This window comes from Capsicum annuum, chromosome 2, assembly GCF_002878395.1.
Source record: "Capsicum annuum cultivar UCD-10X-F1 chromosome 2, UCD10Xv1.1, whole genome shotgun sequence".
NCBI lineage: Eukaryota > Viridiplantae > Streptophyta > Magnoliopsida > Solanales > Solanaceae > Capsicum > Capsicum annuum.
This window is the reverse complement of record NC_061112.1, coordinates 120,215,869-120,233,876: the sequence shown is the minus strand read 5'-3', so window position 1 is coordinate 120,233,876 and position 18,008 is coordinate 120,215,869.

The following is an 18,008-nucleotide window of genomic DNA, read 5'->3' as shown; positions in this document are numbered from 1 at the left end:
GTTTCATGGCCTTGTTTATTCCTCCTCTGTGTTTCCCTTTTAATACATTTTGCAGCTGATTGGTGCGGGTAGAGCATGAGAAACAAATAAGCTTACATTTACAACCAAAAGTGGCGGAGTGCACTAAAAGTACTCAAAATATCAACAAATAAACACATTTAAAGAAGGTCAAAGAGCATTCATTATCTAATATAGTTACTTAAATATAATTTTGATCATTTATACATATTATAATTTTTTATGGATAAGAGCTCAAATGAACCCTTGCCTCCTATCTGGCTCCGTCCCTGATAACCAATGAATATAATTAGACACCTGTAGTATATATAAACGTTTATGTTTATATCATATTTTTAATTTAATAAAGTTGAATTGCTTCCGACTTGACATAAACATCGGTTTGAAAAAGTAAGATAATATCGTGAAGGAGTCTAACATCAACTGAAAATACAATTGTATAGAGTATATTTATAAGTACACACGAGTAAATAACACTTCGTGGGGGATGTTCTATGTTGGAAACTTCTTTGGAGAAAAAGTGTCCCAAAAAAAAAAAGGAAAAAGAATAAAGACATTCGGCCACTTCCATCAAGGGAGATGGTAGAGTATTGTTATACCACTGCCTCGTGAAGGTAGAGAGGCTGTTTCCGAAAGATCATCTACTCAAGTGCAGTAGATTCAAGTACAAAGAAGCAGGAACAGTAACTGACTTATGATTGGACCTTCAATTCTAAAGAATGGCCCGTGTCATTCCGTAAAGGTTTCATTTTATTTAATGAACTAGAGGAGCATGGCCCGTGTCAGCACGGGCCTAATATTAAGATATTTATTTATCTTTTCAATTTTGATATATTTAAATAAATTTTTTTAATAAAAGGATTGCATATGTTTTTGAGGATTCATCCGGATTTAGCATGAGTTCAAAATATGTTATTTTAATATGTATTTAAATAATTTAAGTTGTTAATTATTGTAATTTATAATATTTTTTATGTAATTTTTAAATTAATATACGTTACTTTTCTTGTCCAAATTTTTGTTGCATTGATAGTCAATTACATTTTAAAAATAATTTAAGTTTTTAATTATTGTGATTTATAATACTTTTCTTCTATTCCAATTTTAGTGACACTAATATAATTTTAAGAGTCGATCAAATATTTTATATTTTTTAAATTTTTTAAGTTGTTAATTATTGTGATTTCTATTATTTTTCATGTAATTTTTTTGAAACATATAACATATTAAATTATTTTTAGATATTTTAAGTTGTTAACTATTGTAATTTATAATACCTTTTATGTAATTTTTGAATAACTAGATTAGTGCACGTGCGTTGCACGTGTGTCTCAATGCAATATAAAAAATTACATACAAAAAGAATGAAGTATAAAATATTGCATAAAAATGCTTCTAGGGGACTATTTTTTTTGGTTAAAAGCGTTTCTCAAAAAAGTATTATTAAGAATCAATTAGTGTTTGATTAAATTATAAAAAAGTGACTTTTTAAGTATTTTTTAAAAAGTAGCTCTTTTCCATGAGAAGCAACATGTGTTTAATCAATAATCCTTTTAAAAAAAATAAATTAAGCAACAATTATTGTTTGGCCAAAAATTTTAAAAATGTTTGTAACTGTATTTCTCTCAAAAATGCTTTTATGCAAAATTTATTTTTTGTAAGCTTTTAAAAAACAACTTTCAATATTCCCCAACATAATTATTTTCTTCTAAAAATTTGGTCAAATATCTCATTTTAAAAAAGAATAAAAAAATTTTGGCCTCCCAAAAACTTGATCAATCAAATTATTTTTTTAAAAAAAGTTAAAAGTGCTCAAAATTTTGACCCAATATAAAAGATACGATGAGAACTAACTTCCTTTTCATTTTTTCCTTTTAAAATTTCTAAGTTGTAATGAATTCACCTCCTTTTGACTTCTCCCTTTCAAAAATTTTGAATAAAAATTTTACCAACTTCAATTTTTTTTAAATATTAAATTAGGATATCTTACATACTTCAAATTAAAAAGATTTTATATTTCTTTTATAAATTTGATATATACATGGTCCTAATAACGACGAATTTAATATAAAACTTACCTTTCATCATATATTTTAGAATCCCTTAATATTATTTTTTTATATATCTTTTATCATATATATATTATTATGTATTTTAGGACTCCTAATATAATCTTTTTTTTTTTTGAAAAAAAGGACTAACCTTTTATGAAAATTATTGAGGAATTCAATTAATTATTGACAATATGGTATATCTCTATTATTGTATTGTATTATTTTGTTGTAGTATACAAATGATAGATAAATGTTTGATCAAACTTTGAGAAATTTTAAAATGGTTGAAGCACGTAGGGCCCATTCGGGGGGAAACGCTCTCTACCAAGGATTTTTTCATATTCAGGGCTCGAATCCGAGACCTTTGGTTAAGAGAGGAGCAGCCACATCCGCTGCACCACATTCTTTGGTGGTGTCTAGGGAATTTCTTGATAAAGCTTTAGACGTATGTAAAGGTAACAAAGCATATGTCATTGATATGTCTCATGCTGCAAAAGTAACTCACTTAACTAACCCCTTTCAGAACGGACAGATCTATTACTGGACCATAATCGAAGAGATAATAATTGACGAAGAGATAATAAATTTTTTAAATTCATATTCTATCACATATAATGAACTTTAGTATGTACAGATATATAATGAACACATGAACAACACAAATAAATCGATGTGACGAAAATTAAAATTTAGCTAAACATGTCTTCAAATTTGCTCTTAATTGACACAAAGTCTCAAACACATGCTGCACATAAATCTTTTTTATCGTGCACAAAAATAATGAAGAATCAATTACTAATAACATGTATAGATTTTTTCATACATCGATTGAAGAAGTTAAGAAGGTAATAACTTTTAAAAAAAAACAATAAACACATTTCTGTGTTTATATTTATCTACAATTTCTATATTTGGTTCGATTTTCAGTCATAGGATCTCGATTATTCGGTTAAACCAAGAAACTCAAGTTGTATACTCCTCTTTTGTACTCAAATTTTTGAAATAATTGAAGCAGCAAATGTATACTTCCCATGGTGTCACTCCTCCGCTTTCCTAACAATAAGTTTTTTTTAAAGTGAGTACCCAAATTCAAATCTTGCCCAAATATCTTGGGACCTCCATCTGACCGTTCAGTAACAACGTCTAAGTTTGAAAGACAAGGACGTCTTCCCTCTTTTTTCTCAAGTACAACTGTTACACTTGTTGCTTGCTTAACCTAACAACTAACAAGTGACAAAATAAGAGAAGCAAGATTTTATATTTTGTAAAATTCTGGTCACTCTCTATTGCCATTAAAGAACATTCTGCCAAGAACATTCTACCGAAACAAAGCCAGACATCAAATAACCTACAGGACAAAAAACACATCGAGATTAGCAAAATCTGGCTCAAGTGCATGAATCAATCAACATCATTCATTAGAATAACATACTTTTCCAATTGGAGTCATCTCAAGAAACTAAGGTGTCTTGTTTAATACATCCATCTAGAAATCCTTTGCAAGTTCAACTTTACACGTGTACTCAGCCGCAATGAATGCCTTTGCGGCATTTTTGTTGTTATTTTTCGAGTGTAAAACCTTCAACATACATAATGAAGACAGTTCAAAAGCTAGTAAATCAGTCAAGATATCAAATCCTCAAGGAAAAAAGTATCATCTCTCCTTATTCTTTAAAGCATGTTGTTATTACCACCTAAGTTGCTCGAACTCTCTAAAGAAGTGTTACCGCATTTGTGTCTGATCCTCAAAAAATACACTATTTATGAACAATCTGACACACACCCATGACATTTTTGAAGAGTTCCAGCAACATTAGTTGCCACTTTTTGAAGAACAATTTTCAATTTGATATCTCTATTAGAACACAATTTCGGCTTGCAAAACCTCAATTCTCGATTTTATAATATAAATAAATCTTTATCCTCTGATGTTTTCTCCCCCAACCAACTCTATTCCCGCCTTTCATACCTCTAAAATATAGAGTTCATCATATTAAGAATGTTAAATCATCGATCCAGAATTCTCCAAAAGGAAACTTTTCTTTCACAAACAGCCGTCACATTAGCCTTATCTTCATCGCTCCAACACATATTCCGATATTCCTAGTTACCATATCTACCTTCTAAAATCTCTTCAACTAAAAAAAACACCCCCTAGGTATCATAACTGAAAAAACTAACCTTGATAAAGCAAATCGAACTGAATCAAACTAATCTTGAATTTCGATCTTTTTAGCAGACTGGCTATGTTTTTTTGACAAAAACCTGCTAATAAAAGAAGAAGTTAAAAGAATCCTTAAAGATGAGAACATGCATTAGATTTGATTGACACAAGAATTGAAACGCTATAAAATCTTTTTTTTTTCAACTAAATGGCTTGCGTTCATAGAAAAACAACTTCAATTAAATCATTCAAACGTTGGCTGGGAGATCCTTAATTACCACATTATAAAGCTTTTGTATGTCAAAAAGCATCCTATGCTGTCTTTGATGAGAAAGTTGATAGTAACACCCTTCCTTTCAAATCGTCCAGTACGACCAATAAGATACAGGTAGTTTTCTGGTTGAGTTCACAAGTCGTAGTTAATAACACGTCAAGGGAGACTTGCTGGACATCAATACTACGAGCAAGGAGATCAGTTGTTATAAGCACACGAAATGAGTCAGATCGGAACTCTCTTAGAATGATAGCTCTTGTGTTCTGATCCATATCTCCGTAAGTTGCAGATATTGTGTGATCAAGGCAAGGGTGATGCAGAATCATCAGTGCATAAAAGAAAAGAGTTGCGAAGAATAACCAGGAGAAAAACAATAACCATAAATATAACATAGTTTAACAAGCGGAGTTTGAGGAAGGTACAATATATACACAAATCTTATTCCTACCTTGAAATCAAATCATAGAAAGTGCTCAAACAAATAACTAATAAAAACAGAATAAAAATTAGGTTACATCGAAGAATATAAATTGAATCGGAACTATACAAAAAGACCAACCAAGAAGAAAGAAATGTAATAAAAACAGAAAGGAGGAAGTAGAAGGAAACCGACCTAAAAATTATTTGCAAGATATTTGTTAAATAGAGTTGTAGGAGAATTTTATTTACTATTTTCTTTAAATAAATAAGTGTATAAAGTAATATTTAAATTGATTTAGAACCATAAAACATTAGGTTCTTGTATAGTTAAAATAAGTATTTTACTTCCCATGTATTTATGAATCATTTACTAACAAAATGTTCCATAATATTAGGAGTAGTTTTCATATATAGCTAAGGTAAATTTTGCACCAATAAATTTCCTTCTTATTCTTATTAATTCTTTTTTTGCCTTTTTGTTTTAACCTACGCCAACTCTTCATTTATGGTATATTTTTCGTTAGTTAAATCTACTCCAATTTCAATTGTGATGACTCTTTAACTTTCAACCAAAAAACATGTTCTTTTACTTTTTTTTTAATCTATCAAATTTTATTTAATTATTAAATATTAAAAAAATTTATTTGAAAAAAATAGTAAATGACTGTTTTGTCTATTATAGAATCTTTTAATGAAGGATAAAAAGTTCAAATCACATTTTTAAGGGTCTTCACACTTTTAATATATTATTATAGATATAGATTATAGATTATAATTATATGCTACTCTCCTTGTCCAGAGTTTTGTGTCGACGATAGCCAATTATATTTTTAAAAATAATTTAAATTTTTTATCACTGTGATTTATAATATTTTTTCTATTTCAACTTATGTGGCACAATGCTTAAATGACCGTAATAATTAATTAGGGTTGATATAGTAAAATGTAATTTTTATTATTTATTATTTTTATTATGTGTATGTGTTGATTCAAGAAGAATTTGGAAAAATTTAGAAATGTGTTGAATGTTACAAATGTTAATAATCCATTTGGTGCTTCTTGATTTCTCTACATTTATATCTTGTGTGTTTTTACTCTTTTGCCCTTTGAGTATATGTAGTAATTTTTATTTTTTAAAAAAAATATCATGAAAATTTTTATTCATAGTGTATATATATATATATAAATAAATCGTGGATTCAATATTATTAATTTTTCAATACATAAGTGACTTATAATAATTAATTGTGGGTGATACATTAAAATCACGATTGAAGCAGCAGAAATCAATCAATTTTTTAAAAAAACTTTGTTAATTATTGTCATTTACAGTACTTTTTATTTCATTTTCAAATAATATATGTTGCTTTATTTCTTCTTCTGTCCCGTCCCAATTTATGTGACACTAATATAATTTTGATAGTCAATCAAATATTTTATGTTGACATATCATTTTGTTATTCTTATTTTTCTAATACATAAATGATTTATAATAAGGAGTGATATAGTAAAATCATCGTTCGAAAGACGAAAATTTAATTTAAAACATTAAGAGTTAATTTCGCATTTTATGTCTATTTTATTTTTTATTAAATATTATTTATTTTCTTAATACCTAAATGACTCATAATAATTAATTAAGAGCGATTGATTATGTTATTACTATAAAAATTAATATAATTTTATCATATCCAATAGTAACCATCGATAATTCACCGAAATAGTATATTAATTAAATACAGGATGCTGTATTTGCATATGCAAAATATGATATTATTAAATATTATTGAATAGTGCATTATATTTATCTTTCACAATAATAAAATTTTACTATATATTTTTCTTTATTTCTTTTTAACTTGAAACATATTGACCCAACACAAATTCTAAGAAAATATTCATTAGAAATTTATTTTATTAAATTAAATTTATTAATTTTTTACTTTAAAAATTTAAAGTTAAGTTTAAATATTAGTATTTCTATATAAGAAAAAAATAATTTTAAAATTTAAATTTACTAAAATAAATAAATAAATAAAAATATTAATTTTCTATATAAAAGTCAATTAAAATAATAAAATTGATTTACTTTAAATATTTATTTGAAATTAATTAAGATACTTTTTTATTTTGTCATGATTTATGGTGCACCGATAAAATTTTGAGAGTTGAATAGAACTTTTATCTATTTTTAAAAAGGTATTTTAACTTGTTAATTATTGTGATTTATAATAATTTTTACGTAATTATTAAATAATATATTTACTCCTTGTGTCCCAATTTATGTGGCTTCGATACAATTTTGAGAATCAACTAAATTTTTATATATCTTTAAAATATTTTAAGTTGTTAATTATTATGATTTGCAGTACTTTTTCTTTTATCTCAATTTATGTGGCATTGCTAAAATAATGAGAGTCAATAAAATTTATATATGTCTTTTAAATATTTTAAGTTATTAATTATTGTGATTCGTGGTAACAAATTAGTTTTGAACGTGATAGCCAATTAAATAAAAAAGAAATTTCCTTCCAATATGAAGTTATAGTTAATTAATATAAATTAATAGAATATATTAAATATTGAAACCATTATGATGAAACAATGTAATTATTATATATTGGGCCATGGTATGTAATTAAGTGGGACTGGAGGGATTTTTTGGTAATTGCATGAGAGGTGGTCGAAACCACCTCTTCTATATAATAGAAATATAGAGAAGAGAAGCATGACCCGTGTCAGCATGGGCCCAACATTAAGATATTTTGATCATGTACGATAAGTTAGATTGACATCAATTCCAATTATGAATTATATATAAAATATAAATATACAAAATATATAACTACTTGATAGTATTTTTCAATGAGCCAAATTATCTCAAAAGATAATTATGTATAACTTACTCATGTAAATAATAAAAGTTGATGCATTTTGAAGTTTAGATCTTTAATCTTGTGACTGAGATTTGCTACACTAAGTATAAAATATGAAATTAAAATTGATACATAACACTTGATACTTGTTGAATAAAATAGAAAATAATTGTTGAAAGTGATAAAGAGTTGTCTAGAAATTGCATATTAAATCACATGCGGGTTGCAATGAATAACCCAAAATTGAATTGTATTCCCCTACTAATCCGACATAAATATTCTTTGTTTTTATTTCTCCTTTTATTTTATTTATCAATTTATTCTTTGAAGTTAAATTAATTATAATTAATTTTTACAATAAATTATCATCCTACTAATCAATTTACTTAAATATATTTGAAACAATTTTATACATAAAAAAGATAAATAAGATTGAAAAATAAATGGAAGATAGGGGCCCACATGTGTGGAAATATATGCAAGGCCATGTGTGATGGTATTATGGTAAATTTCTTACACGACATTACTTGTAATTAAAGAGAAAAAAATGGGTTTTTATTCAAACTTTTGATGAGGCTCCAAAATCAAAGCACAAAAAACAATTGAATTGAGCTTATAATTTATTGTAATGACTTTATACCCTTAAGTATTAATTTAAAGACAAAAAACTACCATGTTGAAACCACCTCTTCTATAATATAAACCTATCCCTTCCATATTTTAAAAGGATGGCATACTTTGCCAATGAAGTAATATGGCCAAACATTTTATAAACTATTTATTTTTTGAACACTGAATTTTGCCCTAGAATAGTACTTCCTCCGTTTCACAATAAGTGAATTGTTGGAGCAATTTTAGTGTTTCAAAATAAGTGAATGGTTCATAATTCAAGGTAAATGTTGGAAATTTTTTTCAAATTTACCCTCCATTAAATGCATTGAGAGTGATGTATCATGTGTCTTTGCTTTTTGAAGAGGGTAAAACTGGAAAAACATGATAAATTTATGTCTTTGCTTTTTTTCTTAACATGTGTGCCAAAATCCAATAATTAACTTATTATGGAACGGAGGAAGTAATGTGGTAGAAATGACCTAACTGAACTACCACAGCGCATTGTTGCTTTAGCTGGCATATAATTTTGTAGATTTTTGCTTTTCCACTCACTCGAATGTAGTACTACTAGTTTAGTTTCAGTTGTATGTTTCGCTTTAAAAGAAAAAAGATATTAACATTGAATTGTATTGTTTTCAATTGAATAAAGGCAGAATACATACGCAGGTCCTTCAAGTACGCATCATCTTTCATTTAGGCACCTCAAGTGGACATTATTCCATTTTGACACCTCAAGTGGCCTTCAAGTGTGTCACTTTGACACCTTTTGCTGAGTTGGCAAGGTGCATGGTTTGGGCGGCATTTTCGTAATTTTTTAGTGGCACTTTCGTAATTTTTATTTTTCTTCTCTTTTCTTCTTCTTCTTTCCTCAATCCATTAACTTACCACTATTTTTTTCCTTAACACATCCTTATGCTAAAATGGTCAAATCAAGAATCTTACTTCTTTTATGAAAGAAGAAATCAAAAAACAAGAATGATTAAATCAAGAAATAGGAATGCTTAGTTATAAGAAATAAGAATGCTTAAGAAATAAAGCTAAATCAGTGAAGAAAAATTGAATTCAAACAAAATCAACAAAAAAACTTAAAATCGAAGCATAAAAACCAAGAAAAATCAGTGAAGGAAAATTGAAAATCGAAGCAAAATTGATGAAAGAAATTAAAAATAAAGCTAAATCCGTGAAGAAAAATTAAAATCAAATAAAATCAATTAAAAGAATTAAAAATTGACTGGTGGGGTGGGTGGGGTGGCAGGGGCGGCGGGATCGATGGACTGGTGGGGTGGGGGTGGGTGGGTACTGATGGGGTGGGTGGGGTGGTGGTGGTGGTGATGGGTGAGTGGGTGGGGTGTTTGAAGAAGAAGGTAGGGGGGTGGGTAGGTTAGGGGGAGGGGGTACTTCTTATTTAAATTAATTATTTATAAATTATTTGAGTATTTTTTATTTAAAATTAATTATTGGGGAAAGGGGTAATTATTGATTTCTTTTTTGAAAAAAATTAATTAATGATTTAAAAAATATTTTTTAGAAAAATGATACGTGTCGGCATATTATTTATCACTTTTCACATCATCAAGCGCGTGTAATACAACACACAATATAAATTTGTTGATTCAGCAAAAGGTGCCAAAGTGGCACACTTTATACCTACTTGAGGTGCCAAAATGAAACAATGTTCACTTGAGGTGCCTAAGTGAAAAATGGTGCGTATTTAAGGGGGCTGCGTATGGATTTTGCCTTGAATAAAATTGGACAAATATATTCTACATATAAAACAAAGGAGAAATGTGATACGGGTACGAGCACGAGGATGCACGTATGTGAGAATGCGTTGGGCCCGTCCAATAAAACGTCCAAGTGAAGTGAGAAGAAGGCCTTGGATCACACCAAAATCGACCCTAAACTTTCACTCCAAGGACACCTTTGGTCACATTTCATTAAAGGGACCTTTTGGTCATTTTATCTATTTTTTGTAATACACTATAAATAGAATGATGTAGGATTTTAGTCATTAGTTTTGATGAATATTGAAAGTTGTAAACACTTAGACATTTCTTTCTTGTGAGAAAGGCCCCTATGGACAAACATTGTAACTACAGATTTCAACTTGAGTGTGGAATCACTCGTATTGGATTCAAGCTTGGAAACGTTGGATGCTTGGGAGATCGAGGTCCATCTTGTGCCACGTAACAGATAGGTGAATTGTAGTGTGTAGTGTTAAGGGTCCAAGAGTGGAATATGCTCTTGGGTTCTTAAGATTATGCCATCATGTAGTCTATCTTTCTATCCCTCTGTTTAGTGTAATCTTTTGTGTTGTTTCTTGTGTTGTTGAAACCGTTGGTTATTATTATTTTAATCCTCTTGATCTTCACATGTTGATGTTGTTTTAGGTGTTATATACATCATTGAATCTTGTATTCTTCTTGTTGGTAGGGAATCCGAGAGTGGTCTCCAAAAGGTCCTCAGATCCTTAAGATTAGTGGACTGATTTGGACTAATCCTTAAGATTAGTGGACCGACACCAATGCGTGGATGCCACATCATCATGTTTTACTGTTCACACAACATATTTAAGCTCAAATTTTAGATTTCTTAGTTTCCATTTGTTGTTTCTTAGTTTCAATTTCGTTGGTTCCAATACTAATTGGCAAACTAGTACTTATCTACTAGATTGTTAGTTAGTTTTTGTGTTCGTTCATTCGTGTTACACGTTTGTTGTGTGTTTTTCTCTTTTGTGAATTCATTGTATCTTGTTGGTTCAAGTCCGTAACAAATTTTGCTTGAGTCAACTCAAATGAAAATCTATTCCGGGCAAGAGTAGACTCGACCCTCAATCACTCGCAAAGTACAAGCCGGCTTTCAACACTTGTAAAATCAAGTGTGAGACGATCAAGTATGCGAGAGTGTGGCGAGGCTGTTTCGAACTAACTTGTGTTTTGTTTTGTAGGTGTGTTCTTTTCTTTCTTTCTTTTTTGGTACAATTATAAGGGAACCCACGGCTTCCACCTCTCAACCCATGGACAATAATGCCACCAATGGCATTTTGGCCTACCTTGACACTATGTCCCAAGACCTAGCTATGGCAAATGAAAGGTTGGATCGTATGGTAGGTCAAAGGGAGCAAGTGGGATGCACAGACACACGTCAAGAGGAAGGTCGTAGCTCATGTGAGCTACGAGGTAAAAACACTATTCCCTACACTCCTATGAACTTAGAATGTTGTGTTGTGGATAGTAGAGGCCAATTGGATGTAGTTGCCGATTTACCTAGAGTAGATGTGTTTGAGTCTCCCTATGGTGATATTCTTGGTGATGTTAGGTTACGTGAGGACCAAACTCTTGTTGTAAGTACGGAAGCACTAGTTGATCCTTTAGATGACGAAATTGATTCTTCTTGTAAGAATGATTTATGTCCATCTAGTGTTAGCCCTTATAACTTGAACAAGGTTCTATTACCAATTGACAAAAGTACTCACATACTAGTTGACCCTTGTGCGAACCAAGGTGAGTCTACGTTGGTGTGTGAGTTGCCAACAACTAGTGAGGATGTGAATGAAGATCTTCTTACTCATGAATGTATTCCACTACTTGAGCATATATGTGGCGTGCTTAAAAAATCTCAAGTTAGTGATGGTGTTTATAGAGTTGATCTTGATGGTGCACGTGACTCTTTGAACATCTTGTGTGGTAAAAGCCTTGCTAGTAGTTTTGTCTATAGAGATCATGTGTATGAAAATGTTGTAAATGATGGCATATGTCTTTTTGAGGTAGGACTTCTAGGCCGTGTTTCTCTATTATTGAATGTTAGTCTTCTCTTAAAATCAAATGCCATACATGGTTGTGTGAGTGAAAAACTAGGGGAAGGAAGGGCTAACCTCAGCATAGACCCTTGGCTACTTCTCCCATTTGACCCCGGCACCCTCCTAGAATGTGGGAATTTCTACCCTTCCCACTTGATGCTTGGTCAAGACGACAAGCAATGTTTGATTGTGGGTGCTAATGAAGGAAGACAAGGTTCTTCCTTGTCTCTTTTTGTTGATGATGACCTCTTCCTTTGTGCCATTTATACTAAGGTTTTTATGTTCAATACAAAGGACCTGTGGATATACTCCAAGTTTGTCTCACCTTGGCATGGCATATGATGTGTGTATTTTGCTAATCCTAACCCTCGTGTCATGAGGATGTTTTGCTTGTTTGTCCTTCTTTGATTTTTGCAAGGAGCGGATTCGATTTCCAATCCTTTTTCAAGAATGGAAGAATGATACGGGTACGGCCACGAGGATGCACGTATGTGAGAATGCGTTGGACCTGTCCAATAAAACGTCCAAGTGAAGTGAGGAGAAGGCCTTGGATCACACCAAAACCGATCCTAAACTTGTACTCCAAGGATGCCCTTGGTCACATTTCATTAAAGGGACCTTTAGTTATTTTACCTATTATTTGTAATACATTATAAATAGAATGATGTAGGGTTTTAGTCATTAGTTTTGATGAATATTGAAAGTTGTAGACACTTAGACATTTCTCTCTTGTGAGAAAAGCCCCTATGGCCAAACATTGTAACTAGAGATTTCAACTTGAGTGTGGAATCACTCGTGTTGGATTCAAGCTTGGAAACGTTGGATGCTTGGGAGATCGAGGTCCCTCTTGTGCCACATAAGAGATAGGTGAATTATAGTGTGTAGTGTTAAGGGTCCAAGAGTGGAATATGCTCTTGGGTTCTTAATATTATGCCTTCATGTAGTCTATCTTTCTATCCCTTTGTTTAGTGTAATCTTTTATGTTGTTTCTTGTGTTGTTGAGACCGTTGGTTATTATTATTATAATCCTTTTGTTCTTCACGTATTGATGCTGTTTTGGGTGTTATATACATCATTGAATCTTGTATTCTTCTTGTTGGTAGCGAATCCGAGAGTGGTCTCCAAAAAGGTCCTCGGATCCTTAAGATTAGTGGACTGATTTGGAGTGTGTTTCGTGTTCTCCTTGTTTGTCTTGTATCAAAATGACTAGTCCTCGTTAAATTTCACGGGGAAAATATTTGCCTCAATATTTGTATTTTGTAATGACTTAATAATTTATGCATAATTTAATTAGAAAAGTCAAACACTCTATAAGGTGTTGTTTGTCTTAGTATATTTTGAATGTCATAGCAAAATATTGTTATAGAAAACATACAATATAACACTAATATGACAAATTCATTCCAAAAAAATATTTGATTGTTATAGCAAAATGTCATTATAAAGAGAGATTGTCATATAGATATCACGAGAAAAACGAGAAAGTTCAATATTATGATCCACGTTTGATGATTACGAAAAATGCACCACCAAAGAATATGGTGCAATAGATGACTGTTGACACTAATCCACCCTTAATTAAGGATTTTCATTTCGAATTTTGCATATAAACATTTTTTTAGCAGGAAAAGTCAACCCCAAAGAAACCATATACAATGTGAATTCAAATTATTCGAATTTGACACCAAATAAAAATTGAAAAAGGGCCTAAAATGCCCTTCAATTTTATAAAATGTCCTTCGTCTATCTATTAGGCCTAAAATGCTCTTTCTGTCTATCTATTGGATCTAAAATGCTCTTCTCACCTATCTATTGGGTCTAAAATACTCTTCCCATATATCTATTGGGCCTATTTTGCCCTTTTACTTAGATAAATTATATGAAAAGGTCATCCATAAAATTTAATTACATAAACAATAGTATTTTTTCGATATTTAAAAAATAAAAGTTTTTTTCTTCATATATAGACATTTTAAGAAATCAAAAAAGATAATTATAATTCTCAATTTAATGCAATAACTAATTATCAATTCACCTTAATTTAAGATATATATTTTTTATATTCAAATTAAAAGTAGAAAAGATAATCTTTGCTTTCAAATATTTTTCTCTCTTATATTCAAAATTCATATATTTTTAAATAAACTAAGTATTCCATTATTTGCTCGTGTATGTTTCATTTAATTTTCATGCATGTTAATCATCTAATATTATTTCATTATTGTGTATTTTTAATTCTAATGTAATGGGTTGGTAACCATAATTTTTTATGGATAAATATTTATGGAATAAAAATCATTTTGTTGGAAGTACAGATATATCACATATTTTTATTGTATAAATATAATTAATGTAAAAGTCAGATTATTATCACATCATTTGATATTATATCCAATGGTGCAAAAATTATATAAAAAATATAATAATAATCTGACTTTGACATTAATTATATTTATACAACAAAAATATATGATATAGCTGTACTTCCAACATAATGATTTTTATTCCATAAATATTTATTCATAAAAAACTATGGTTAACCCATCACATTAGAATTAAAAATACACAATAATGAGATAATACTAGATGATTAACATACATGAAAATAAAATAAAACATACACGAGCAAACAATGGAATACTTAGTTTATTTAAAAATATTTAAATTTTGAATATAAGAGAGAAAAATCTTTGAAAGCAGGGATTATCTTTTTCACTTTTAATTTGAAGATTGAAAATATATCTCTTAAATTAAGGTGAATTGATAATCAGTTATTGCATTAAATTAAGAATTATAATTTTTTTATTTTATTTTTTAAATGGTTGTATATGAAAAAAAAAACTTTTATTTTTGTAATATCGAAAAAGTACTATTATTTATGTAATTAAGTTTTATGGATGACTTTTTCATATAATTTGCCTGAATAAAAGGATAAAATAGACTCAATAGGTAAATGAGAAGGGCATTTTAGGCCCAATAGATAGGTGAGAAGGGCATTTTAGGTCCAATAGGTAGACGGAAAGGACATTTTAGGCCCATTAGATGGACGAAGGGTATTTTTGCACCATTTTACATAGTTGAAGGGCATTTTAGGCCCTTTTCCGAATAAAAAAAATTATCACGAATGCATCATTGTGCTTCAAATTTGACTTTGAAACGTCAAAGCCCCGTGATGCATATCTTGACCATTGAAAAAATTTAGTAAGTAATCACTTTGTGAGAAGTTGATTAGGGCATGTGGAGTAATAAGTTAGCAAATTTCAGTTAATTACCTTTTGTGGTAAGTTATTGATACAAGTGAAATGGTCGCCTTAGCTTTCGATGGCATCATTCAAAGTCACTACGTGAAGAATCAAGCTTTGGTCCCATGGAGGGCACGGGATCATACTTGTAGGGGTTATTTTGAGCATGCCATCAAACAAACCCGTGTGTGGAAGATTGCTTGGAGCCTTGAAGACTAGAGGACTCACAGGTTTGGACCACATTTGATGGTTCACGGTTTTGGCTCCTTTTATTAAGGTCATTTTGGTCACTTAGCCTCACTGTAATTTTGGTCTTTTAACCTTGTCTAAATGACACTCCATTGCCACCCACCTCATTAAGGGCATTGGAGTCATTTTATCTTTCTTTTGTAATATACTATATATAGTCTATTTTAGGTCATTTCTCTTTAGTTAATGAATAATGAACACTTGAAAGAATTATTATTTCTTTGGAAAGTGCAACACCTTAGTATAGTTCTTAGTTTGGGCTTGGAAAAGTCATCCTTAGTATAGGGCTTGAAAAAGCCAATATTGTTCTTTGCTTGGAAACGGTGGATCTTGAGGTGAGTGATTCCCTTGGCAGTTACCATAAGAGTGTGGTGTTGTTGTTACATTAATTAGGGGTTTAGTGTTTGAATCACACTTTGTTCCTAAGTCTCGTAACAAATCTATATCTCACTATTTATCCTTTTATTCTTGTAATCTTGTTATTGTTTGTGGTGGACTGTTTTTGTGTCTTGTTGAATCCGAAAATTTGTGTTCTTGTTGTCATCTTGTTCTTCACATTTTGTGTCTGTTTTGGGTGTCAAATACACCTTTGTTTCTTGTATTCTTGTTGTATTTGTCGAATCCGAGTGAGGTTTCCATTTGGCCCACGATTTGTTGTGATTTGTGGACTGTTTTGGAGGGTGTATTGGACCGTTTTGTGATTGTTTCGTGTTCCTCTTGTTTTTCTTGTATCAGTTATTGGAAATGAAGTTAATAAGGTACAGATAAGATCTACATATTTCCAATTTTACTTGTAGGATTATACAATTAGTAGGCATTTTTGGCCATAAAAACTTACAAATTTTAAAGTTGGAGTTGGAGTAGTGTTTGGCCATGTCTTTTTGAAAGATTTTTTTAGACTTTTGAAAAATATTTTTTAAAAATGATTTTATGTCCCCAACTTTTAAAAACTATCAAAATCACCCAACTAACTAATTTACCTACTAACATAAACCAAATGAGATTATTATATATAGGCACTTTCATTTCTCGAACAAGTTTTCATTAATGAAGAAAATAGCACTCGAAAACAAAGATTGACAATTAATGACTCTCTTAACAAACATCAGAACTACAGGAGATAGAATGATCGATTGTGTTTCATAATATACAAAGATTCGTTGTCAAATTAATGTGAACAAGAACATCGAGTTTCACCTTTCTCCTCTCCCTCCCCTACAGAAATGTTGCTCACAAAAATCAGGCGAAAAGAATTTACACAAGGGTATATGTGATCCCTCAAATATTTGTCAATCTTGAACCATATGTGTGTGTGACCGTGTATATCATCCTTTCTTCGTTTGAAGAAATCTTACTCATCTATACTGAAAGAAACTAGATTCTATTATTATTGGTTTCTCGCCGTCTCTTTTTAGCCTCGATTCGATTCACTCCCAACTGTGGAAATTCATCAATGGAGGTATTAAACGCATCATTTGTTATTTGATTTAGATCTTCACTAGGTCCTCGCTTGTTCTCAAATAACTTTTTAGTTTTCCTAATTGCAAGAATTAACTCAAGCTATTGTGTTGTTGGTCCTGTAGATGAGTAAATAACAAATAGGAGTCAGTTGAAGACAACTAACACAACTTCTGAAACAAATCATACATGCTTGGATATTTATACTTATATTGTCAAGCTACCATTTTAAAGCCAAATACAAGTAAGCTTAGCAAAGGTGGCTCAACGGTAAAGCTAGTAAAACCTTTGTTTTAGGTCCCCGAAATTTTGAGGCCTCAAAATTTTTAATAGTGAACTCTATAATTTCAACTTCACTTGAAATAATAATGAAGATTGTAAAATACATTTAAAAAAAATCTAACTAATAATAATAAAAAGGAGAAAAAGTTCTCATTTTTACAAGAAATATTTTAGAACTTTTAACTAATCAACTCAAACTTTATATTAATAAATAAAGTTTTAACAACAACATCCAAGTTCATGCATCGCAAACAAATGGCTAACATCTTATTATCAAGAATTCATCCTTACTTTTATTAATAACTTTTATATTTAGTTATGGATAAAATATAAATGGCGACTTCTCTGGGGATTTGATTAGAATTTCGTCAATTTTATTTAATTTTCAGTCAAAATTTTGAGGCCTTAAAATTTTTAATAGTAAACTCTATAATTTCTACTTCACTTGAAATAATAATGAAGATTGTAAAATACATTTTAAGAAAATTCTAAAAAAAAAAGAAGATAAATAGTTATCTCATTTTTACAAGAAATATTTTAGAACTTTGAACTAAACAACT